General features: G+C 40.4%; 1 protein-coding gene across 7 annotated transcripts in view; it reads right to left on the bottom strand.

Annotated features, from left to right (window-relative positions):
• Positions 1-27,488, bottom strand: part of NDST2 (N-deacetylase and N-sulfotransferase 2) — a 134,568-nt gene that overhangs the window by 48,125 nt on the left and 58,955 nt on the right. For 6 of the 7 annotated variants that reach the window (XM_067000395.1, XM_048060001.2, XM_067000396.1 and 3 more), the window contains one exon: positions 3,060-3,120. The gene's annotated coding sequence lies outside the window, so the exon portion shown is untranslated. Of the gene's footprint in view, positions 1-3,059; positions 3,121-13,814; positions 13,835-27,488 lie in introns of those variants that run through there. The other variant, XM_067000394.1, reaches the window with a different exon arrangement.

Here is a 27,488-nt window from a genome sequence, read left to right as displayed (position 1 = left end):
ACTCACTTAGAAGTGCCTACAGTTTGAGACGGTACTATTTTATTTTTTATTCATTTTAATACTCAACAGGCTCATCTTAAGCAACAGCCAATCTTTAAAAATTTATATAAATTGTAATTGGCAAAAACCCACCACTCTAACCTGCCAGTTCTCTTAAAACTTCAGTCCAATAAACCAATTAAAATGTTCAAGACCTGATCCTGTCCAAGCACTAGAATTCATCTCTGTTGCATAAAGGTCCCATGATGTCTTGATGACACACCATAAGTAAATCAGCATATTTCTGGAGATATTTCAAGGACAGGACTTCACTGATGGGATTAGATCAACTCTGAAAGTTTCAGAGGAACTGATTATTATAACCTACCCCAGACAAAGAGATGAACTTGTGACTACAAAGAAATACCTGGCAGAAAAGTCCTTAACAGAACCAATTGACATGACAAAACAGACACAATTAGGAATGACAAAAAGATAAAGTGTAATGGAAGAGAAAAGGAGTAATTTTTCCCTCTGCTTCAGCTATGACTGTACAGAGTTGAGAGATCTCAAAGGAAAGTAAAGGTTTTTAGGAACATAACGGCTTATATAAAGTTTTTTTTTAAATTATGCAAGTAAGTTGCTAGCGTTTTGTGGTACTATCTCTTTTTCTGACATTTGAGTGTGTAGCATTATTGGCACATGCATCTCATTGTAGGTAACATTAAAACATTATTAACCAAAAGAAAGTATTGCTAAGACAAGGGCTGAACTAACCACAGGTTAGCACAAAGAAAGCCCAAAGTCCACTGCTAAAATAACAATAACTTACAGTTTCCAGTGCTTCTACTTTCAAACACTGTCAAATGGCTTCTATCTGGCCTACCTGGTTATATATTCTACTGCATGATCCCTTCTCCACCTGCTAACATTTCTACATTTATTGTCTCTTCCCCCATTGCCCACCTTTTCTTTCACAATGAACCCAAAGGCGCAGTGGCAATTTATTGTGGCCATATCTGAAACGAAACATTATTCTCCCTTTGTTCTCATAGCCATGTCACATATGCACTGACATTAACAGAACGTATAAAGCATGAATTCCATTAATGGTATCTTCAATGCCTCATTTATTATATTTAATTTAACAATTTCTCATGTGAATATTACACCAAGTGTCTATGGAATTACACAACTATTCAAGCTGTACAGAACGCCGATTTGCTCATTACACTCATTCTATACTATCACAATTTTTTATATAATTTATTCTGTTTCTACTTTTGAGTTTGCAAAAGTCATCCTGGCTTCTGTTACCACCCTACTCATCACAACAACGTATTGCAATTACAAAAATCTTTATCATGTGTTTCAAGTTATTTTTTCTCCTTTACTAGTCTCTGCAGATTGTACTTTCCAAACTAACAACAAAAAGTTTACAGGAGACTGGTTTACACATTTACTATTTGAATTGTACCAAAAGAATTAACTATGAAAATGGGGGAAACACCAGCTATATAGGACCTACTACTTTTTTTCCAGCCCTCTGAAATCCTTTTATCTGATCAATGCACGATGCCTTATTCTATGTATCACCAGAAAAATCTGGGTGAGGAAGAAAAAGCATAGTACAGTAGTATGAACTGGGCTGGGAAGGGGTTGCCTAAGGAAAGTGGGAACAACAAGTAGACCTGCCCTGTAAGGTATCTTTCATTTGGGCAACAGTATCACTCATCTATGACTCCCCAGGATAATTAGGGTTGGAGTTTAGCTTTTGGTTGAGAGAATGTTCAGATCTGTAGTGTGAGAAGGGCTCAAAGACTCTGAAGTCGTCCTTTTAGTACATTTTTCTCACCACCTGAGTTTCTGTACACTAGAACTCAGCATTAAGTACTAGCTCCTGTAATTTCATTTTTATAAACCCAGCCTAACTTGCATAACAAGTGCACTGTTCCATCCTCCATTTTTTCGCCATCTAATTTTCTGCACAGCTGAAGCCATAATGACCTGCTTGCATAAAGCAATCTGAGATATTCTTGTAAGCAAGACTACTCTTCAGGCATTCTGGTGAAGAAGTATTTCAGTCAGACTTCTCCAGCACACACACAAAAGCAAATTTCCGTGTTGTTCGAGGCAAGGAATCAAGGAACCTTTCAATGGACGAAAAGACATGACCACACCATCCCTCTTCTGCAGCACTGACTATAGGAATTTCAACTATTAAGACAGGATTGGCATTTTCAATGTATCGCAGTGTCTGAAAGCCAGAAATACCACAGGATCCAGATGCAAGTTCTGCATCAGGCACCTGGACAGGACCAGTGTTTTTTTGCTAGACTATAATATTCAAGCTTATGAGCTAAACATAATTCACAAGAATTACTTTCCCTCACTATTCATACAGACAGAACTGAGGAATAAAAGTAGGGCTCCTTTCCTCCAGCACAGAATTTAAACCACTCCAATATTTCTATTTTTAGTTACATTTATGATATTTCCTGTGGGTATAAGTCATGAATGCAGTTCCAGTATGCTGGGAGCAACATAAATATAATCATTCCCAAAGGGATCTTACAGCTGTTATGCACAGGTCAGAGATTCTATGAAATGCAGTATGTGAAACTTTAAAAGCTTTCTAGCCCACATCCTTCCCATTCCTCTTCGAATTTAGAATTAATGGATACTGAACAACGTTGCCCCAAATTTTTCCCACAAAGTATGCAAATATTCACTTCATTCAAATAAAATAATATTTAGCATTAAGCAAACACCCATTCCTATCTCACTCAGGAACTACATCAGAAATTCCCTTCTAATCCAAACCAACTCTGCTGTTACTCCACGCTGACAACTGTGTGACTGAAGACAAAAAACGTGGAATTGTTTCCTCTGCAAATCATTCTAAGGTTGGGAAGGAGGAGTGGAACATCGCATTGCTGCATTTAAGTCTAGCCTCCTCCTTCTTCCTGATTCCTTAACTCTTATTTTGACACAACCGCTCAAAAGGACTGAAATAAGCTCTTCCCCTTGCCAAATCTTGAGATAGCAGTCCATAGAAACAGAAAAGATTCTTTACTTACCTCTGATCACAGTCTGGGAAGGGAAAAACACTCATCAGCTGCTTCTCTCAGCGATTATGTTCTGTTTTAAAATAAATAAAAAAGAAACAAGACTTTAAACACTGCCTCTGTCTCTCTTCCCTAAAGTTAGCCTCCATCAGTGTTTGTAAACATTTACTTAGCAGGAGCACCTTCGCTCTCCAGAACCAAGGTAATGATTACGTTACACTAACCATGGCATGAGGACAGAACAAGGCCATTACAACGGCCTCACTGGCATTGACTAGACAATTATGTCAGGTTGTCAGCAGGCTCAGTTGTGCAAGAGTGAGAAAGAGAGCTGTGAGATGAGAAATGACAAGCACATGAGAGAAAAAAAAAAAAGGAACCTGGATTCAGAGGTAAACCACAAAGAAAAAAATGAAAGTTCACAGAACAAGCAAATGCGGTTGAGCTGAGAGAACTGGACAAGCCAGAGTTGTTCTAATTTGATTTCTCACATCTGTTCATTAGGATTGTTGCCTTTGAAACAGCGAACAAAGCAAGCTGTAAGATGCTATTTCTTTAGTGTTAGCCACAGCTGAGTCAGTTCAGTAAAACTTCGGTGGTGTGACAAAGTTTGTGTAGTGTACTGGCAAAGCCTTTAAAAGAGTCAGGCCCATAAGGTATACTGTGAAACAAAAACAAACCTCTGAAGTACTGAGTTACACCCTTCCTCCACCCCTCTACCTGGCTAGTGATCACACAGATGAAAATTACTGTGTGAAACTAACTGAAGCTCAGGCAACTTCTGTGCAGGTACACACACAGGCAACATACACCAGCTTGCCAGTAGAAAGCCTTCAGTGGAGCTGATGAAACCTATGAAGACAGCTCAGATTAGAACAGGGCTGGGGCTAGAAGGGTGATTTTACCGTGCCTGTTAGACAGACAGCCTCTAAAGGCAGATCTACCTCAGCAGTGTATGAGATACACAAGTACTCTGTTGTAGCTTTCTAGCTCACACAGACCTTGATTCAGCAGACACACTGACTTTTGGGTTTCCAATAATCTTTAATACCTCTACAGCCAACTAGTAAACAAGAACTACACCTATGCTGCCTGTAAATAAAACCAAGCATTCCCAGATCCCTGCTTTCCTCACATTTAAACTGCAAACTTACAAGAGCAGCAAAATTTTCTCTTTTCATTTTTCCAGGTTTGAAAAGGATTAGTTTAGAAAAACACACCTAACTCTTCCCCTGCCATCCTCAGTACACAACCTTCCTCTTTTCCTGTGATCCAAGAACCACCAAATATCCCGAGTTGCAAGGGACCCACAAGGATCATGGAGTCCAGCTCCTGGCTCCACACAGCACCACCATCAAACCATATACCTGAGAGCGTTGTCTGACCAGTGCTTGAACTCTGTCAGGCTCGGTGCTGTGGCCAACCACCAGTTGGTTCTTCAGTGAAGAACCTTTTCTTAACAGAAAAGAACCTTTTCTTAACAGAAAAGGTTGGTTCTTCAGTGAAGAACCTTTTCTTAACACCCAGCCTGACCCTCCCCTGTCACAGCTCCATGCTGTTCCCTCAGGTCCTGTCACTGTCCTCAGAGAGCAGAGCTCAGCGCCTGCCCCTCCGCTCCCCTCGTGAGGGAGCTGCAGGCCGCCATGAGGCCTCCCCTCAGCCTGCTTTGCTCTGGGCTGAACAAACCAAGGGCCCTCAGCCACTCCTCATACGTCTTGCCCTCTAGACCCTTCACTATCTTTGTAGCCCTCATTTTGGCACACTCTAACAGTTTTATGTCCTCCTTATATTATGGCACCCAAAGCTATGGTTGGTGACTGCCCAGCCCTTTAGTTTGGAAAGTTCTAGAATTCTTATGTAACTGCACTAATGAGTTCTGGAAGGCAGGAAGAGGAAGCCTGCATCCCTGGCCTCCACAAATCCTAACACATTAGGATAAACATTATCTTGTCCTTATCCTGGTAGGATAAGACAGGAGGGCAGAATTTAACACCAGTTGAATTAGGTAACAAGGAATTTAAACTAAATGCAATAATTGATAAGTAGCCAGTGACAAAATATGGACTGATATTACCAAGCAGATAGACTTTTCCATCAGTAAAGTATGACTGGAATTGGCCATATCTGATTGCACCGCAAGATTTATTGCAAAGACCCATAAGCTAACAGACTGGTATAAAGCAACACTGATGGATGACACTGCTACAATTTCCATGGAAAGCCAAGTTAGCTGGGAAAAACCTTGCCTAACAACTTTCCCTTTTCCTCCTTCATACATAGTCATCTGCCTGTGTTGTTCATGAGAAGCAGATATATTTGTATGTTTGGAAAGTACCAGCACCAAGTGCACGTTACTACCATCATCAACAGCTGCTAAACTCCCAAACATTTCACAGAGAACAACACATTTCATCTCCAGGCATCAAGGTATTCACTAATGGCATGAACCTCTGCCTAGCACACAATTAAGTGATTTTGGAAAGATCTCATTAACTCTAGGAGCTCCACATCTTTTCCCATGTTTGTATTTACTTTCCAATTTACCAGCCATAACAGTAGAGAGGGAAAGCTCCTGAAGCGTGCAGGAACCCAGCCATGCAATTTCCTTAAGGAGCTCCTCTTAGTCAGGGGGCACACTGTATGGAGACTCAGTAAGCAATGACATTTATATTCCTGTCAGTTTTATTTCTCAAACACCAGCCTCATTGGAACTTTCACTTGGTTTTTTACTCTGGAAAAAAAGCCAAACCTAAGTGTAACAGATGCTCTCTGGAACACCCAGGACACATACAAGAGCATGTGTGTGGTCCACTTCACCACTACAGGACAAAACGGCTTTCTGGAAAATGAGAAGGGTGCTTAGTTTTTCTCAGCAGAAAAACTTTAATATTTATGCTAATTTGATACAACAGGGTCCACTTAGTTAAAAGAAAAGTATTCACACAGGAGCTTAACCAAGTATAACTATTTTCCCATGAAGATCTTATCCTCGGTGTAGGCAAACAGTCCAAGGAACACCATACAGACAGCAGTTCTGTTCTGTGTGTCTCTGTAATTACAGCAGAGAAACAGTCCTAATGACAGACCATAGTTTAAAAACAGTAATAATAATAAAAGCCCGAAACAGAAGCACAGTGAAAATATATAATGATAAAGCATATATTGGGAAAACATAAAACCTTGATAAGGTCTAAATATTTAAAGATTTAAAGGGACACAAACAGCAAGTAGGAGGCCCTGACTAGTAGTAGATTGGGGAGGATTTTTAGTTAATTTCTGTAAAAGAACAAGACAGAGAATAAAAAGCAGAGAAACTTGAAGTCTGCATTTCTTCCCAAATAACATATATTTTATAAGATCACCAAAACACTTGTGTAGGTTTACAGTTCGAAGCTGTACAAAGACAACACAGACCAAAAACAGGGTTGACATTTAGTGCATAGCGGGGAGAAGGATGGATGGATGGATCACAGCAGCCGAACAGGAGAACAAAGGAAAATGCAGAGAGGGAGGAAAGAAAAGACATACAGCTATATGGGAAAGTGTGAAACCAAGGAGCAATTACCAGAAAAAGTCACTGTCAGAAAATGCAAGTGCTCAAGGAAAGAAGCACCACAGAGTAAACTGCACCTCCAAGGAAGTGAAAGAGAAGGAAACTTGGCAGTAAGGATATACCTGAAATAGTTAATCAAGGATATCTACCATCAGGATATATGCAGGTTATCTTAACACATAAAGCTCCGCTATGGCTCGCTTATGTGCATACCGCAAAACTGTTTTGAGAAGAGAAATGGTTTCTGAGACCCAGTAAGCTCTTAAGTGAATTTGTATTTCTGATAAGGGAAAGCAGCCTCATTTTCAAAGTTCTAGAAATGATCTCTTAAATTCCTCCCCTCTCTCTTGTATGACAGGTTGCCCTCAACATAGTTCACTGGAGAAGCTTTCAAAACAGAAGAAAAAGGCAGAGGCACCTGAGGGAGGAACAGCATCAGTTAGATCACATAAAGCAAATGGCTTAGTCTGATTCATCATTCAGCCAATGCCTTATTTCAGGTCTTGCATGTCCTTGTGTGGTATCATCCTGTCTGCAGCCAATAAAAACAAGCTTTCCTCCCTGTACGCCTCCTCATGTTATGGAAGGCCCAGTCCCAGTCTGTCATCAGCATGACTGTGCTTGTTTGCAACCTTTACTGCTCAGAAATGCTCATGACCCTGACAGCTCCAACAGCTCTTAAAAAGGGTAATGCAAGCAGTGAAGTGTTAAAACTGTAATTCTATTCTGTCTTTGCACCATCTCTGGAGGTGTTCAAGGCCAGGCTGGATAGGGCTCCAGGCAATCTGGTGGGTGTCCCTGTCCACAACAGGGGGGTTGGAACTAGATGGTCTTTAACTTCTCCAGCCTTCTCCCTTCCAGCCCAAACCATTCTATGACTCCATGTTTCCCATTCTGCCACAGAGCCACTGCCTCCTGACAACAATGCTGCAATTAAGATGATAGCACTGAGCATTCCCTGAACTACTGGGTTAAAGAGCAGAGCTCTGTATTTAAACTTTTCACTCCATTCAGATCATTTAAGTAATTCTGCTCATGACTTTAAATTTAGACTCCTCCTCCTCAAAACATTCAAAATGAAGAGCACCCCAAAGAACTAACTGCAACCAGGTTGGTACTAGTCTTTCGCTGGTCCTAATAAACTATGGCTCCTACAGACATCTCCCCTGTACCAGAGTCCTAGAATCATCACTATCTCAATAAAAACAGCATTTTTTAAAAATCAGCAAACAAATTACCAGATGGATGAAAGGCAGTCAAGTGTTTTCAGCTTCCAGACAGGCAGCCTGAAAACACCTAGGAGCTGGATTCCCAGGAAAGGACCGAATGGCAACAGAATGCTATAGAAATGCTTTGTGCCTAAGTGGTGACCCCCCCCCAGCTGACAGCAAAGGTGACAGATACCATGGGGAATTTCAAGAGGAAGAGGGTCACATTTCTCTCATTTTATTCCTCCTTTATATACAGCAAATAAAGCCAGAAGCCTGCTGACTTTAAGTCCATGTAATTCCTTTTCTACATTTTTCATTTATCATTGTCAATATTTGATCTGGACAGTGTTGCCTCTTCAGGCTCCTTATGCTTACTTTTATCTCTGTCTTTTATCATAATATGAAGTGCACTCTACATTGCACAGGAGATTCCTCCAATAGCTAAGAAGATGGGGGGGGGAACTAATAAAGTTTAAGCATCTCCTCACTTAACCCCACAAAGGTGCCCACAGTGTTATGCATTGGCAGTTCCAAGACCAAGGAAGCAATTAAAATTAAAATTAACAATGTTTATCTTCTGTAAAAAGGTGAAAAGACAATAAAGTCAATAATCTATTCCCAAATAAAAGGTATAAAACACAAGCTTGATATGACTGTAAAGGCACACTGCAATGAAGAAAATGGAAGTTTTGCCCATAATACAGCTTTAATGCACTGTTTAAACATCTTTCCTTGTATGTACTTTCAGGTTCACAGTAATAACTTCCAAAATGCAAAGTAAGCAGCCGTACCACAGCTGGTTGCACACAAAAGATACTTAATGAGAAGAGATACTCCATCCAGTAAACAAAATAAAAATTACAGATATAGGTCTTCTTCCTAGATGCAAAAACACAAAGCTGAATGAAAGCCAAATCTGAAAACAAAATAAATATGGTATCTTGAAGCCAAATTGCGAAAGAATTAGACTTGTTAGCAGACTGGCCATATCCACACCTTTTTAATTAGGTGCATTATGCCTTTTTCAATAGGTGAGAGAAGGAAATTTGCATACACGGCAACAGAGAAAACAGGTAAAAATAACTGATGCTTTTAGGGGGATTAGGGGAAAGAAGAAATTGAAACTTCTTACCCAATTACATTTTCCATGCTTAGCCAACATTCAACCCCAATTTCAGCTTAGCCAATGCTCAGAAACAGCCCTGTACCTTCAGGATCTTTCCCACACTGAGGTGTGACAGTTTTCTTTCTATTTCCCCACAGTTTTCTCTAGATCTGCTCCTGACTGATGGTGCTTTCCAAAACGTCTCTATAGCTGGCTGCTGATGGCGAGCACTGCAGGTGCAGTCAGCTGGTGAGGAATGCACAAATGTCGAACAGACTGCTCCCTCTTCCCTGGGGGCTCCCAGTCGCCACCAAGGTTGGCTATAGAAATGCTCAAATAGTTGCCAAGCCTTGCCACAGCTGAAAATATACACCTGATCCATCCACAGAAGTCTCCGCTTACATATAAGTATGTCTGGAAGAACACACAAATGCACCATTTTAACTCTACCTCTCATCCCTCTCCCTTTATACATCCTGCAACACAGAGGTAAAACAAGCCAGCACCAAAAATCCATTTTAAAAGAAAATAAACAATGCAGCTGCTCAATCCTATTCTTTACTACACCTGGAAAAAGATCTTTGCATGAACCAGTAATTCTTTTCTCCTCACTCCATGAGACAATGTTACATACAGACTGTGGCTGATGAAAGAGCAGTGCAGGAACAATTTGAGAAGAGGAGTGTTGATTCTTTCAATGCCACAGGTGCAAGGACTTGGCCACATCCTTTCACTTGGTCTTTTGAAGTCAACAAATTGACTGTGGCTAAATTGTCAGGAAGAATGGCATCTGAAAAAGGTACACATGATCAACCAACCCGAGTTCAAGGAACACTATAAATGCTTTGAGATTAGCTAGTCAGAAAAGCCTGCAGATCCTCTAGGCCACTGGGTTACGATCAGGGAGAAGGGTCAGTACTTAGAGACTGACTTGTGGAAGCACGACTAAAGTAGCCCTGTGCGACGTTGTTTGAGAACCACTGACCCAGAAAGGCACTAAAAAGCAAAGCTGTGCATAACACTCCCAACACAGGCACTCAGCCCTGTGCTCTGCTGTTGGAAGGAAAATACTGCACACAGCTCCACGATTTCACAGTACACATACACAGCTAAGGGAGCTTTTGTGCTGACAGTGAAATGAAAATGTGTACTTCCCTTCTTACTTTCTCCTCAAGTCTCAAGTTAAAAGCTGTGTGGTGCTTTCCTGCTTTCTCTTCCCCCTTCTTATTCCACCCTTCCACAGCAATTCCAGCTGAATCAATTAGTGATTAAATTCCATGTGTTTTCCTGTAAACATCTGATTATTCTGGCTTCCCTGGAACGTTACAAAAGGCCCCCCCTGCCACTCCTCTCCCATTCCCAGAGATCGAAGCATACACGACTTCGTCTTAGCACCACTTCTCAGTAAGGCCACATCTGTGTTTTTAAGAGAGGCATCCAGCCAGCTGGAGGTTTCTTTATGGCTTCACGAAGTGCAAAGCCTTTTAGACCTGTAGACTGAGCCAAAACCCGGACCTACCATGCCCATGTGGGACCAACGATATTCTTGCATTACTTGAAAAAGAAAATACGTGAACCATCAGACTGAAAAGCATGTGACATGGCATCTGAATATTATCACTGTAGGATACTATCAGTGTTTCAGCAGATGAAACACAGCAGGGCCCAGTGTGCAGGATAACTGTTTTTTAAGACGATCAGCTATGTTGCATTTTAAGGTAGGTAGAAAAAAAATCCTAAAGCAGAAATATCGCTGGAGTTTTATACAATATTTACACGTCAATGTGAGAATCTGATCCAATGCTCAGCACAACCAGCAGAAGTATTTCCACTGAATTCAATAGGCACAGGGTCAGGATTTAAATTGATTTTGTGCTGGTACATGCACATACGTTCATGCATATAAACACCATGCCATACAGTATTATAATCATTTTTTTGGCATGGAACTGTCTATGCATTACACATGAATCACAGCAAAGTGTTTTTTCTGTTGGTGCTGGTGTATTCTTTTTTTTAGTATTAAAAAACATCTTTCTCCTTTGGGAGGTAACCATAGACCATTCTAATCTCTGTGATAACATAGATTTTCTTCTTCCTAATAATCTTCTCCCCTCATCAGTATAAAAAGTGAGCTTGTAAAGTGAATGACCAACCAAAATTCCTTCAGTTAAGGAACAACCTGCTCAGATGCACTGATACGCCTAAACTACATTTTCTTACTCATATTTTGAAGATGCATGTTCCTTTTGTTTTAACAGATTTACAATAGACAAAGTCAGTGACAACCCCCTGAGTTAGCTCATAAATCAGCAAAAAAGTCAGGGGAAACTGCCTTTTTTATCCTAGCAGCACAAACAGAAATTGCCCTTATCCAGCATTATTTACCAGACCATCTTCCCAGTGAATTGCATAACCCTTGCAAACAGGTCCTGAACACATCCATGCTCCTGGAGACTCAGGCAGTTATAGATAATAGGGCTATTCATAGGAAATATTTTTTTCTGATTCTCACCCTTCAGCTTAACTACCAGTCCAACCTGAATACTATTAAAACATACAAAAGGGAAATCATTGCCCAAATACCAACACTGAAACCACTTTGTACTTCTAACCACTATTTTCTCCAGGCAAAGGCTCTGCCATCTCACCCTCACCCTGACTCAAGTCTGACTCAAATGTCAAAAGAAAAGCAGAGCTGTTTAAATGAAATAGCATTTAAGTCCTATGTCTACAGAATAACAGCAAAGTTCTCACTAAAACAGCGTGAGTATAGTTTTTCTGGCTTACGGGATAGGGAAACTGAGGAACAGAGCACAGGCACGGGCACTTACCAGGTCAGCAGCAGAAGCCACAATCGGAGGTAAGAGCCACTGAGTGCACGGACTCCTAACCACTGCCTGCTTCCTTCGGAGCGCTATTTTCTGCCTGCCCAGAGCACCCTTGAGTTTTTGGCTTGCATGGAGCACAGGCCACACTGCACTTTCTGATGTTGCTGGCATAGCCAGGACAGGACTGTGGCTCTTTCAAAGTTCTGTCCTCCAGCTGCAATCCTTCATCACCACAGATACGATATACATTATGTTCAATACAGGGCACCTACAAGTGTTTACCAAAGGCAGTCATTTGGTGCAAAACCAGTTTCCCAGTAAAAATCACCGTCTTTTCCTTTTTTCTAGCACCTTCTTGTCAATTCCAACTCACAATTAGTTATGCATTTTCCCTACCAAAGGACATCCCACACTGCTACACGAAATTTAGGAAAATATTTTTTCAACAACAAGCCTGATACCTTCTTACCAAACAGAACAAGAACAATTCTTTTAACAAAATCATATTTTAAATGTTATCAGAGCTGTCTCTTCTCCATTTCAATGGCAGCTGGATGACAATTTTCTGTCCTTTTTGCTGCCTTTCTTGTCTATCTCAGCTGGACTCAAGCTAATAAGCTTCTCATTAATTAAATGACTATGCCAAGGTACTGGCAGATGGCCCTGTGTTCCAAGCACATCTTTCCATTCCCTCCCTCCCAGAAGTCCTAATCTACACACAGTGTAATCGTCACAAAAACATATGCTCCCTGACAGAAAGCTTCCCTTCCATTATCTCTGTACTCTAAGGGATTCACCCCTGAAACCTCAGGGACATGAAGCAACTCCCTTCTTACTCAAGTCTCAGTTTCCTCTGTGCCTGAAAACACATTCACCAGGTCCTGGCCAAAGTGTCTGTACCATGCTAATCTCTCTCACCATACTACTGTCTGTATCCTATTCCGTTACTAAGCAAAATGCATATACACATATATATCCATACTAAAAAAAAAATAATAAAGTAATACATATACAGTATTTCTTACGTGCAATGCTTTGCTTTGCCACTGTTTTATATACAGGTCCCTGTGACAGTACATGAGCCCTCCTCTCAGAAAAAGTATATACTATAACTTATTATGTTGATTACCCGTAAATCTCTTGTGCACCACTTCCATTGTAATGCCGAGTGAGTCAGTCACTAATTGTGTATCTCATATATCTTAAAATAATCTATTTGTATCATCTGTTGGCTCCCTCTCCCCCATCAATTTAATCAGATTATTGTGATTGATGAATTCATTATTATGGTCATCATGTCCTGAGAGGCACAGCAACTTCTAGAGAGAGGCTCAGGAAGGAAGAACAACTATCTCCCTTTTGCACACGCAAAGCATTATGAGCAGAGAAGTAAATGAGTACTATCTGTTTTCCCAGTTGGGGAAGGACTACAGAAAGGTTATTTCTTGACATTTAGGATCAACCTGGCTGGAGCCCCTCAGAGAAGGCTGGCGGCATGATGGGTGCTGACAGGCCACCATAGTGAGATGGGCTATTTTAGGTCTCCAAGTTGATTCTGGGCCTTCTGATTTTATTTTATTTTTTTCCAAAGGAAGAGACAATTTGATTGACAGTTCTCTTCTGCATTTAAGCCCAACAGTACTGAACAGTTTTCCTCAGCAATATAATGCAGAAAAGCTTGCCTTTAATCTTTGCCCCCTCTTTTTCAACTTCAAGTTGGAAGTCTCCCAAGATAGACCCTTCCTCACCGAACAAGTCACTCCTGATTGTATGGAATAACTTAAGCCTGGCAGCTCCAACACTGCCTACTTTATGACACGTAAAATAGCTCAAATGCACACTCGTATTATATACTGAAACAGAAGACAATAGGTCAAATACAAATATCAGTAAAACAAGAAAAAAGAGAAATATTATTTAGTCAGTGGTAAAGACAGCATAATTATACTTTATATTTCTGTAGCTTTCGTCAACCAAAAACAAATAACCTAAAACACTTTGACAGCGCATCTTCCCAATCCTGTCAAGTAGTAAATAAAATGAAAATAGAAGGAGCATGGCACTTACCCTGAGAAACAGTGACAGCAGAAAAGCATGCAACAACACCGTTCAAATACCCAGGAGTTGTGACTGCCTGAGGAGGGTGATAAAAAATGACATCCACCAGAGCTCACTATTCGAGGAAAACTATTCACAACTGAGACATATTTGCCTTCAGCTGTAACTTTGTATCTTTCTAAAAACATCATAAACCAGATTTAAAAGGTATTAGTTAAAAATATGGTACGACACCAAATTCCTAGCAAGGAAACCTAGTCTCTACCTTCTGCTGGCTGCCAGCGCAAAACCAAGATGACACTGAGCATCAGAGGATCAAAAAGATCGCAGTGAGTGTCTGTCGAGCAGAGAACATGGAATTTGGATAAGTATTATTTTGGGAGGATGGCCAGCCTGGTAAACAGCAGCAAGCAAACAGGAAAGGCTACGTGTTGCAGGCAGAAATGCACAATAGGCTTCCAGAGACTAAACACACCACATGTAATTAAAGCAATTTATTACAACTATGTGGCTTCACACATTTGCAAATGCATTTTCCCCTTTCTAGTCTCGGAGTGATGTGCTTATTCACGCAAACTGAAAGGAAATATGTGAACAGTTTTGAAAATACAAGCAGAAAATGTGAGAACAGAACATTTGATATGGCATTATCTTGCAAATGCCTCCAGATTCCTCTCTGGTCACTGTGTGGGCAGCACATTCTCAGGACAGCGTGGGGGTGGGCAGGAGAAGGGGACTGTACTGCTATTCATGAACTTGGTTTTGTCTTTTCCTGCTGAGGTTCATTAGTGACCTACTGGAGCACTAGGGAGGAGGGAGGAGAGCTTGTTCTGGCGGAAAAAGCAGGTCCAAGGAGCCTCGGAGGCCGAAGGTGCCTGAGGAGACCAGGCCAGGGGAGCTGGGACCTCTTGCTGAGGTGGTGGTCGGCCCAGGCTGCCAACTGCTGCCCACACAGACCTGTAACTCCCCACTCATGCTTTCACATCACTTTATGGCCTCTCACTTGGATGTACCCTATGCAATCATTGAAGAGAAAGTTAATTCATCACAGTGAAGTTCTTACAAAACAGGCCATCCTCTCCCCAGCCCCTGCATATGTAAAAAAAAGTTACATCGCCTTCATTGCCCGGACTTTCACAGAAGTCCAGAGATGTAGGCAACAGCTACTCGGGACAGATGGACCAGAAAGGACGGCAATATTTGCAGCCATACTGACAAACAACGCCTGCAGGCATCCACACCGGAGAAATGAAGCATTCCCATCTTGCATCATACATCTGGCTGTTATAAACACAGGAACCATCCCACCATCTCGCTCCAGCAAGCATCAGGGACATGATCAGACAGCATGTTACTGTTGACAGCTGAAGATCCTGGTAAGGCCTCCTGTTTACTGGGAAAGGACTCTGCCCGTAGATTTTCCTCTCAACAATCTCCTGCCAGCAGATACTCCTTTCCATCATTCACCCGGACCCTTTTTGACACCAACCAGCTTTATAGCCAAGGCGACATGAGAAAGCAAGGCCTCTCTGCAGCTCTGAAGACAGGGAGAGATTTTGAAGCTGCGGTATGGAAATAATGCATGATTGCTGACAAGTGGATGATAAGCCCTGAGCACATAACAGATAGCTATTGTTGTAGGCTGCTATGGACGGAGTGGCACTGAATCATGCCTACAAATTAGGTGGTAAAGGAAAAGGTGGGGGGGACACAGTTGGGGATTTTGGATAACTGTTTTTTTTCTGAGCAGCCCACTGTCCAGGTATCCCTCACAGCAGAGGGATGTGGAAATAACAGAGCTGTGATTTAGCCCAGGCCCCTTTCAAAACCTCTCCCTGTGAGACATCAAGAATGCCTTCGCACACTGGAGCCTATAAAAATGGTAAAAGATAGTGTTTGGGGTCTTCTCAGTTGAGTGTTAATTTCTGTTCCATTTTTAGACCGGTAACATCTCGGGCATAAAAGCCAGAAAATTACTCTGCCGTGTAAGAAGAAAATAATACAACAAGCAAGACTGAAGCACAGTAGAATGACAGAAGCCAATAGACTGTGATCGCAGTGAGTTACAAACCAGAATACATCACGTTAATGAGGTAGGAAAAGATTTGCTATACGTCGAGGATTACAAAGAGTCTAATAAAAACATTCTCTTTTAAGAGAAAAACATAATTCAATCCATAGGGAAACAGCTTTCAAATTATACAAATCATGGTACAAAGTGCAGAATACAAAAATTCAGGAAAAATGGGATGCAGCACTGACCTAAAGCAAGTTGCCATTAAAAACTGATAAAATTGTAGCACTGGTGAATGGCAAATGTATCTATTTTATCTAACCAAACTAACGGTAGGAAAAGATTTTAAAGACTTGAACTAGCAAACACTGTGCTCAGAAGCAACATAGATGATGGCACAGAGAGATTTAGATTAATAAACCTGATTTCTTTAGCTAGAAAAGGAGTTGAAATGAATGATTTTTTTTGTGTGTGTGTGTGATGCATTCAAAGAGTACCCAAAACAGCTTGCACCTGACCCATGATGAGGACTGTATGTACTCTGGCAGTACAAGCCAATTGTAATCCAAAAACTAATTTACATGTGTTACCTTCAGACGAATCAAACAAAGAAGAAGAAACACAATAGCACATTGTATTTAAGGTTAATAAAAGCAAAGTACCAAGATGTGGAAACTATAATCACACATACTTTTTTTTTTTCTTTTTTTTTTTTTAAAAAGGTCATAAATGAATTACTAACTCATGAAAAAGGAAAAAAACATAGACACCTTCATGAAGGTAAGCTGTGTGCTCAATAAGCAGTGACAGTAAAAATGCAAATTAAGTTTATATATATATGCATATGAGGAATTAAAAGGTGAGTAGCACAAGAATTAACGTGCTCTCTTCCCTGTGAAAACACTGGCCAGTTCTTACCTCTTCACCCAAAAACAACAGAACAACACTGAAGTCATGGATTGAAATTGCTAATGAAAAAGAATAACATAAATAAACCAATCTAAAGTCTAACGTTACAGTTTTAATCTAAAGTCTGTTTGTGTGTGCTCCCTCTCTCTCAAAATCAGAAAGGGAATAGGCTCAAGAGGCACATTAAAAAGTCCTAAACAGTCAAGAGGAGAAACCAGACTGATTAAGAACAATTAATTAGTAATCATAATAAAAGAGCAAGGGAATACACAATGAAACTCAGAGGAAAAAATTTGTCTGATTTGAGATTATATAGTTTGACATCATACACAATTAGCCAGTAGTGCTCACCATAACATTAGCACTGATGTTGAGAAAAGTATGAAACATACATATATATAATAAACATATTTGAATTAATCGTAATAAACATCAGGAAGCACAGAAACTCTCCTGTTTCAAGGCACAACAGTTTTTTCTACTCCTGAAGATTCACAATAAACATCTAGGAAAAGTGTAGTTTAATCACCTACAGATTTCTTTTTCTTAAACAGTAAGTGCTACTGTCAATAGCAGAAGGACTGTGAATCTTGATGGACAGATGCTCTGATCCACTACAAGCAGGGGAGGAGGCATAATAACACTAGCAGTTCCTTGTGCAGGAAAAACATGTTTGTAAATTATATCATAGTAGCCACAGTGATGTAAAGCCTTACAAAGTGTGCAATACAAACGCAGAACAACAAAAAAAAGCACCTAGTTTAAGGATAAGAAGGGAGAAAACAGACAGATATATAGGTAAAACTGCAACAGAAGTCAGCAGAAGGGGCCTGACTTTTTTAAAATCAAAATTTTTTGTATGTATTTAGAACATTCCTAGAGAGAACTTCCTACGCATGAATAGCCACATGGGACGATGATACTTTGACAGTTTATTAAGTTAGGGGGGGAGGCAGTTATCACTGGCCTGAGAAAAAATAATCTATATGGTACCACAAAAAGGAAGAATTATTACATATTTTTTGATGAGGAATAGTAGTAGGGTATAAAGAAAGGGGCAATATGACCAAAACAATATGTCAGAAAAGTGATCTTGGCAGCAGCTTTCTGAACAGCAATGACGGCAGAAATGCCACATTTACTGAGACAAGAGACTGAGGACCTAGATGCGATTTCTTCTCTTAGAAACATAATAGAAAAAAAAAATAGTTACAGTCTAGGCATATGGACCTACCTGTAAAGTTCCACACTGATTCAGATTATGGGCTTGAGTGCTGAGTAATGATTAAAAAGGATTTTTTTTTCACTTAAGCTTTACAGGAGAAAGACTATATAGACATGGGAAAACACACAGTTTGAGTTTCACAACTCCAAAATGCTTCTAACAGAACAGTGAAATCTGTTAAACACTGTATGAAAACAAACCGGCTGGGGTCTCTAATGAAAAGCATGAGCTGTAAAGACTAAATGGGCCGTCTATAGAGAATATCTTCATTGAACCTTGCTACTTTCATAGAATGCTGGAGTGCTCCATATGGGGGCAAGCATTCTCTATAACAGTGGATGTAGGTATTCAGCAAGATCACAGCGAAAAAAGCAAGATAAGAACCAAAATATAAAAGACCATCCCCTCAACCACTGCAGTAAAGGTACAGGAAAAGAAAAAAAGCTAGACAGCAGAACTGAAACCACTCTCAGGATACAAATACACAAACGTAATTTTGGATTTAGTATTTAAGATGCTAGAGAGCAACTAGGAACTAGAAACACCCAAGAGAGTTAGCAACAGAATTGCCTAAATCACGTTAAGCATGTCTCCAACAAGGTGAAGGAGTGATGTGTAGAAGCACCAGCAGTATGTTATGTTCACCCCACTCTGCTGGAAAGAAATGACCTTTGAATGCAAAATATACATGAGCAGTAAAGAGGGGGTTAGAGTAAGAGACTTGTTTCAGACAGACATACTAGGAGCTTTCCATTACCCCTGTTAATATATTAAATATTTCAACAACTCTGGAAATCAATCAGCAAAACTTCAGCAGCAATCACTTTCTGGATAGTCCTCTGAATCTTATAGAGAGTATAAAATGATAGAGTATGAAAGACTTCTCAGACAGCTCTACCAATATAAATCCTTTATGGTTTTCCTTGAAATTTTCACATAAGAAAAGGAGCATTAATCTAGAAGCCATATTCTTTTCCTAGCTGCTCCTGTCCTTCATTCGAAAACCTTAGAAGTTCTGCTGTAACTAAAGAGTAAGGACAGGCATATCTGAGACACTTTTAAAACTGCCACTCTGGATACGAACAGTAGAGTGGGTTTAGCCTCTTCGTTCAGCAACAAAGCTTCTTGCTTGAGAAGCTGAAAGGGCACAACTATGTACAGACGCACATAATATGTTTGAAAACAGACATGTTGAAGCCATCCTGTTACAGGAAGACCCAAAACAGAAGTCACTGAGGGCAGTGGAAAGGTAGCTCACAAACGTTCTCCCTCAGAATCACAGCTTTTGACACAACAAAGGTTTCTGGGCAGATAGGGATCCTAGGTGAGGCTGCTCAAGGCACTGCCGCCCTCAGGACTAACACTTAGCTGGTTTCTGCAGCCTCTGAGCAAAAGGAAGGACTGCTTACATCTGAAGGAACAGATAGATGACATGCAAACGATGCAGTATCAACGGTGGTTTACATTCACACATTCTAATGTCCCAATAGGAATATACGTAAATTACAGGTATCTGAACGCAGTTTTCCCCATGAGAATATAGACAAAAATACAGATACGAGAGCAGTTTTCCCTACCAATCATGTAAAAATATTCCTGTCGAACAGTGGAGAAATTTTTTCCCCACTTTAACCACACTGGAGTGCTCTTCTGCGTTTATTCTTTCAACCCATGTCGGCCTCTCCATACCAGTGCAACCTCCACTCAACTGTATCTTAAAAGGTGGGAAGCGGAGCTGTGCCTCCAGCAATCACTATCCCAAGTGTTATAAAGCTCTTGACAATACAGGCAATACACTTGCATGTGCTTTTTAGATGCTTTGCTACTATCTCTCACGCAGCCTCTAAAAACAAAGACAAGGGAAGGGAGCCTCACCCGCAAGAGAAAGCAGTCCTGGAAGCTACAAGGTAGGAGAACAGCGAGGAGGTGTGACATAAGCCAGGAACAGCAACCCTAAGCAGAAGATAAAATCTTCTGGACTGATTTCTTCTATCCAAGCAGTGCTGGGCTTGTCTATACTGATACTCTTCTTAAAAATTTCCTGTTTCACTGCTGCCAGTGCCTTCAGGGGTTGCACTGTGAAGTGCTGCTCCATACCAGTTTCCCGGGCATAGCCATTATGTCTGTACAACAGTTTGAATGGAAGATACTCCACACATCCCTTTTGCCTGGGATTTCCTTGCTTTATAACAATTGACAAGCATGGTTCGAAGTTTGAAAACATCAATACATGCTTCTCCGCATGTTTGACGAAAAATCCAGGCCTTAGAGTTTCATGTCATACATTTAATTAGGCCATGAAAAAAAATACTATGGATACAGAAAAAAAAAACAGCCTTCGGCAATTCACTGATTTTTGCTATGTAAAATGTAAAATTATTAAAATTTCAATTAAAAATCATATTCCTAAAATTTCTTTTTGGTCAAACAGCTTAAAAATGTAAAAGTACACAAAGCTGTTATCAATGTTCAGCCAACAGTTACAACACACTGACCTCTACCTTAACTCTACATAGCTCTAACTTCAAAGCCTGCTTACAACTATTTAAATACCAACATTATTAAGCATGGCGGGCATGCTGAATACTCAAATGGAGCCAGCATGCTTTATGTGAAACCCAGGCTCTGCAGTTCCTCCCCCTTGTTTCCCAGGCTAAGCTTACCTGTTCTCCAGAGCAGGACTTTCCTGTCACACTTCTTCTGACAGAGAGGAGTGGCATTTCCCTGCTTTCTCATCCTTGGACTCCTGCTTTTTTTTTCCCAATCTCTTCCCCCTTCTACTGACTGCAACGTAGACATAAGCACACAGCCTCTTTGTTTCAAGTCACCAGCTTGCACCTTACTCCTTGCAGCCCTGTGGGCAGATTCTCAATTGCCAATGGGAGAAGGCAGAGGCTGGACTGAAATCCAAGCATGGGTCTCCCACTGGAGGTGAATGGAGACCCCCCACAACCATGGACTGTGCTGGGGGCGGGCATGAGGGTTCCTGCACCTGCTTATGCCATTTTAAAAAGACTGTAATGAAGATCTCTTGCACACAGGCAGCATATAAGGAGTCTGCAAGCATTACCTACAGAAGGACAATATTTTCCTGTAAAGCAATATGGGGATTTTTGCAATCATTGACAAAATTAGCAAAGAACAGATATACTCTGAGAGGCTCCATCTCATAAGATTACAGGCAAGTGGTAGAAAAGCCTGGACTGCTAAAGTCCTTCAACTTTCTGTAACTTCTGGCATCTTTTTTCACTGCAATTGGTTACTGATCACACATACTGATTGACACTACAGCAAAAACACCACGTTAAGAAAATTATCTGCCATCAGCACTGGTTACAGGGAAATGTCATACCTGAACCAACGGCAAAATGCTTAACTGCTTAACTATTAAACGCTTAGCATACCTGAAGAGACAAAACTTTCAACTCAGTTTCTCAGCCATCACCCAAAGGCTTCCATTAGTAACATCTGGATTCCAACAGTATTCAGTAGCATGTATTGCTGATATCTGCCAGCAAAAGAAATGTTCAGCCGCCTTAAAGGGGTAAAACCACAACAACTCATTTTACATGCAGCTATGAGGCAGCAAAATCAAGAGCACAGTCCTAGAGGTACAACCTTCACATGTCTCCACAAGAATGATTTATTTATTCTTTCCACTCTTCTTCTTTCTGTATCTTCAAGAGTCCTGGAAGCAGTTACAACACCCAGGCTAGTACTAATCAGTGTTCCATGTATCATTTTCCTCCTGGTCCTTATTGCTGTGGTTCAAACACCTTTAGTTTCTCCTGAAAACCAGAGCCTCGTGAGATACACTGTTCACTGAGACTCTTTATTCCAGACTGCTGGACTCCAAGGCAAAGCCTTTAAACATAATTATTCTTAAGATTTATTTTAGGTAGCAAATGCATCAAATTCTTGACTCTGATAAAAACAAAGTAACTCCCCCCAACCCAGAAGACATATACTTTCCAGAGTAAAGTTTTCAGAATCGTCTTTTACCTAAAAGTCACAGAGCTAAGGCCTCTAAGTAATAAATGGCTTTTAAAAATATTATCCTTGAACATGTTTTTCTGTAAGTGGAAAAGAAAAAGGAGAAATTTGGATATAAAGAGTCTGTAACATTTGTGGAAATCTGTGTTCTGTGCTCAGAAGTCAACTGGTACTTGGCACAAATACTGCTTTTTCCACTACGAGTTCACTTTTTCTGCCTCCAAAGTAATATATTTTAGTCCTACCTACAAAAGGTACATAGAGTAAATCAAAGTTTATGTACCAGCAAAGGACATCTATTTACAGTCACTTTGTCTAATCCCTTCCCAAAGTTACTCCTAGCTGCTGAGTGAGGTCATTCTCCACTAGTTTGCAATAACCTGTTTTACATTCTGGATACTTGCTGTGAAACCTCAGAGGAGCTGGGGGATGGACAGCAAGTAAAAGCTGGATAAAAGAGACGTCTCCAGCACAAATATCTCAGATCAATTGCCTATATAGATCCATTGCATCAGAAGTCTCCTGTTTCTGAACCCTTTCTAAAAGCTCCCTTGTGCACACTTCTATTGTACAGTGGGATAAGTTAAAAATGGGAAGAGAAGGAAGAAGGGAGGGGAACAGAAACAAAGAATCCTAAACACAAGGAGTTTACTAAGAAAACATTTGAAGAGAGAATCACAAACATAGTAACACCTACTCTGACCAGGCTGGAATGACGGATTTCTGGTATTTGATCTAGAAATCATTGACAAGTCTTGGCTACTACAGATGACCTGAACGTGCCAAAGCCTTCTACAGCAAAACTCTCCATAGCATCAGTTGGAAAGCTTAGAGGACTAGCTCATCTTGCAGCTACAACATGTAGCTTTTAAAACTTGGAAAACATATTTTTACAAGGAAGTGTAAGGTATGGAGAGACCCCACGACCTTGTACATTGGTTCAAGGGTTCTTTCTATTGCTTCACTGCGGAGTATTCTTGAGCACTCTTCTCAGTTCAGAGTTGAGATCTGTTTTCTCCTCTTTCAGACATGCTTCTATCCCCTCAACACGCTGTCAGAATTATTACTTTGACATGGAACTTCCAATGTATCACTACAGGGTTAATTTCCTTTTATCTTCTACTACCACACCAAGTGCAGAGTGCTCAGCTTGGCTCAAAGGGCATGAATAATGTACGAGGACTCCACTATGAGGACCATTAATACCTCAGAAAGGCTTCTGTGATTCTCCCACCAGTTCTCACTCACTTTCATTTCCTTTAAATGTTACAGTGCCAGCACTAAATCAAACTCGAAGCTCTCTCACATCCAGCACCTCCCCACCGACAGTGCACCGACAGGCTACAGGGACTTAGGAGGCAAAGGGGGGCCGGGAGGGAACAGCCCCCACAGCCTGCCAGCTCTGCCTACCTTCACTGTGCTCCTACACCTTCCCAGGCAGACACCCAGCTGGCCCCAGCCACTGCTGCCCAAGCTGGCAGGGGCTGTCACAGCCACGGCCCTACTCCTCCCCTCTGCTCACAATCCAAAACGCAGCATGCAAGCTTTGGGAAAGAAGCAAGCTATCTCCCTTTGCTGTGAAGTGCTGTAAAGCAAATCCAAGTAGGCAGTTTACAGCCCATTACATTATGGCCACTAACGTCAGCTTGCATTTGGAGCAGACACCCAGCTAGGCCTAGGACTAGCAGCTCTCTGAAGGAAGCAGCCTTTCCTGCACTCCATGCTACACACACAATGACTGACAGCATTACAAAACCAGGCCCTACACGCTGCCTGCTCCTCATTGCTCCTCAGATTCTTTCACTTTGGCCTTCAGCAATGAAATATTACATCCTTCGTTTAACTAAATTCCTCTCATCTGTCTTTGTGTTACATAAGGACTTAAAAAAAGGCAAGAAATAGTTTTAATACTTTGAAAAAGTACTTCGCTCTTTGGAGGACAGCTGACATCCAACTGAACTATTCATCTCATAGTACAACATGGATATTTGACCTTACTACGTGACCCACATCATATTAAGTTTGGGAAAAATTGGCAATAAAGTGAGCTGTGGTTACAAGAAAAGCCAGCCAGGTGCATGCAACAGAGGGAAATGGTGTGTCTGAACGTTATCGGATGAGCCACAAACTTGATACATCACACATCTATGAAATTACGTATACTTCTTAATTGGATCATTCCAAATCAAATCAGGAAAACACAACCAGAATTACAGGAAATACTGGGATCTTGGGAAATTGCCTTCAGTGTCTGCTCTCAGTTATGCTATCTGTAAAACACAATCGATAAACATAACCATTAAGCAAATGCAAAATGTGATTAGTCCAATTCTTAAACAGAAAAAATTAGGCAGTGACTTGTTTGGAGTTTTGTGTCAGATATCTGCTTTGTGCTACATTACAACTATAATACAATTTCTAAATGCTGAAGAGGCTGGAAAATGGAAGCTGGAAAAACACATTACAGGCACACAAATTGAACATAGAAAATCCTTCGATTTGAATATGCACACTTATGACTGGTATCAGCTTTCCCTACGTATGTAAACTGAAGTAATAAAGTATGTAAAAGCAAACGGTGAAGACTTAAGGAAGAATGTCTTCACCCATAGATATGATCCTAACACTGCATATGAAAAAGTTATCCTCTGCACTTGAATTTTTCATTACTTCGGCAAAACCCATGGCAGAAGTTTTAAGTGACGCTGCAAGTAGGCACCAAGGAGTAAGTTAAGGAAAAGATGGGAAATCACGACTATTTTCTGTGTTGATCAATTTTAAAAGAAAACGGAAGAGGAAAGGCATGAAGAGCACTAAAGAGTCAAAGACTGGCTAGGAAGGATTACTTAGAAATAGTTCAAAGCTGAGGTTTGAGATGTTTCATTTCTCATTCTATTATTATCTGTTCTGTCCTTTAGAGGGTTAACTCAAACCTTCTTCTGCAAGCTACATAAACTGAGTTCCCTGGAAGGAATCACTAGATGACTATATTGTATTAAACATTAAAAATTGTAATACAAGACATCTGCTGAAGTTATAAAAACGTCCTGTAGCTCCTTAAATGTGTAAATTTGCTTTGGTAATAATATTACCTAATGCATTTTTCCAATATCAAACACAATTGTGTGAAGTGCTTTGAAATGATAGATGCTATATAAGTGCAAAACATTAATGCAACATACCTAACTTAATTTGGACATGCTATAGTAGGATGTCTCCATTATTGAGACATCTGTTAGGAAACTGATTTGGCCAAATCACTGTGAGTGATAATGACTGCTGTTTAATCAAGACAGTATTAACATAAATTTTAACTTCTATCAAGCAGCTTAATGGTAAATTACTGAATGTTAAACTGTCATGGAATTTTACACTCTGGTCTTTTAATAAACAACTTCTCAGTTATACTAAAATGTGCAGTTTCTTCAGTGTGCACTCAGAAGGAGCTACATACAGTCTGAAGAGTTTTGAAATCAAGCAACACAAGACTTGAAACCTTAAACTAAACTTTCAATTTTAAAAGGGTTCAGCACTGGAATGGTCTTCATTTTTGAACTAAATATGAGAACTAACAAGAACAGTACATCCAGATGCGTTTATAACTAGAAATTAATCAATATTTTAATTAATTTCTGCCTTTGCACACATATGACATTTGTGGCTTGGATGCTTAACCCTGAACAGCTTTTTACATTTTACACAGTTAAGAATCAGTGAATTTCTGGCCCTAGCACTGTAAAGATGGCTATTAACATCGTGCCTTTCCAAGACAACCTCAGATTATGTGGTTTTATCCATTACTCATTAATGTTGCTAAGCAATGCATCAACTTACTATTCTGTCTGAGAGAAATATAAAATTTCCGGCATCCTTACTCAAAACTACTAGGAACTAAAACACTAATGGTGGTGAGCCTCCACACTATGACATCAAGCTGAGGCCTTTACTGTGTAAAAGCCTAACAATGACAGATACTGTCTTAGTTATTCACTCTTAAAGGAAGGGAAATCCCAGAATCCAATATTAATTATATAATTGACTTGCCTGAATTTTAAATGAAACATAATTTTAAATTATTCCACAAGTTACTCAGTTAGTGAGTTTGTTACAAGCAGCATAGCGCTTATTACAACACTCCTGAGAACATGCACATCCCTAAGAAAGGGAAGAGAAATAAAGGAGACAAAAAACGTCACAGACAGCAGCTCAGCACCACAAATCATATGTTCTGCATGAAAGGATGATGGTTCAGTTCTAAGGACAAGCATTCTAAGAAAGGAGCAAACTAAAAAAAATGAAAAATAAAGTGACTGTATTTAGGTTTCCATAAAGCACCCGTATAAGAGACTACTTTCTTAACTACAGATGAAAAAAGCCAACCCCAGCAAGATGTTGGTATCAAACCATATGCTGCTTCTGTTCTCACTCACCTTTAAACAATAACAACAAGAGGCAATTAACTGATCTATGGAAATATTTTATAAACTGAAAGCTCCTTAGTCTTCCAGGCAGCAGAAAACGTTGAGACTGGTACGCGTACTTGAGTTTGAAAGGAAGTGCTGTGCTACCCACAGGAAGTATCATGCCTTAACATAGGAAAAAAGAGAGCATAACATTTCTTTCCTATTTCAGAGGAGCAATTAAACACAACACTTCCCCTCCCTACAATGCTAGGATGAACACTAGATTAGGTTTCTTATTGTGACATGAACACACAAGGTGTCTGTGAGCAGAAGAACATACATCTGGTTTTGTACTGTGCATGAACACATGCATGAACTGGACATGGGTCCTACATGACTACAAGAACACGTGCAAAGGGCTAAAATGATCATTGCTAAGGTCACAGTCCCAGGCCTTTCATTCACAGAGCTTAGAAAGAGCCAACATTTTCAACACGTTCACTTTATTAAGGCTGAAACCCATAATTAAGTAGGACTCATTCCTTCCACTGTCACTTCATAATCACACCACTCCACCAACAGTCACCCTCTCCCAATCCCACTCCTCCCACTCTTGATCTGTGCCAGCTGAAATCACGACAGGGGACAAGAAGGCCAAGCTTTTCCACAGGTCTAATTCTCAAAGCAACTGCCACCTTTAGAGGAAAGAGAAAAAAAAATATAGAAAGTGTGCTGTTGCTGTGGAAACAAGGCTCAAAAATACTACTAATAGATCAAGCAGCTCTCAGAGGATCAAGCACACTAGCGAACAGTTACTGGAACTTCCTTCAGCACGCAGGAAGGGTTAGAAAATGGAACAGTCAGCCCAGATGTCTCCATCATTTCCCCTCTTTTAGGGGGTCTGTGCCAGCTTTTTGAGTGAGTCCCTCCCTCGGTGAGGAAAGGTACCTTGTTTTTGAAAACATTTACTATCACATGAAGGCCTTAAACTGGAAAGAGGATTGTACAGCTTGCTTAAATTCTTGATAGATGTATTAATACAGAATCTAGGACAGGGTGTTTAAAAGAGGGCTGCTGAAGTTCATGGGCCTGCCCCAAGAGTTTACATGCTGAATTCAGAACCAATGCTGTTGAATGGT

The sequence above is a fragment of the Anser cygnoides genome, chromosome 7, assembly GCF_040182565.1.
Source record: "Anser cygnoides isolate HZ-2024a breed goose chromosome 7, Taihu_goose_T2T_genome, whole genome shotgun sequence".
Classification (NCBI taxonomy): Eukaryota; Metazoa; Chordata; class Aves; order Anseriformes; family Anatidae; genus Anser; species Anser cygnoides.
The sequence above is the reverse complement of the archived record's forward strand: the minus strand, read 5'-3'. Positions and strand labels throughout refer to the sequence as shown.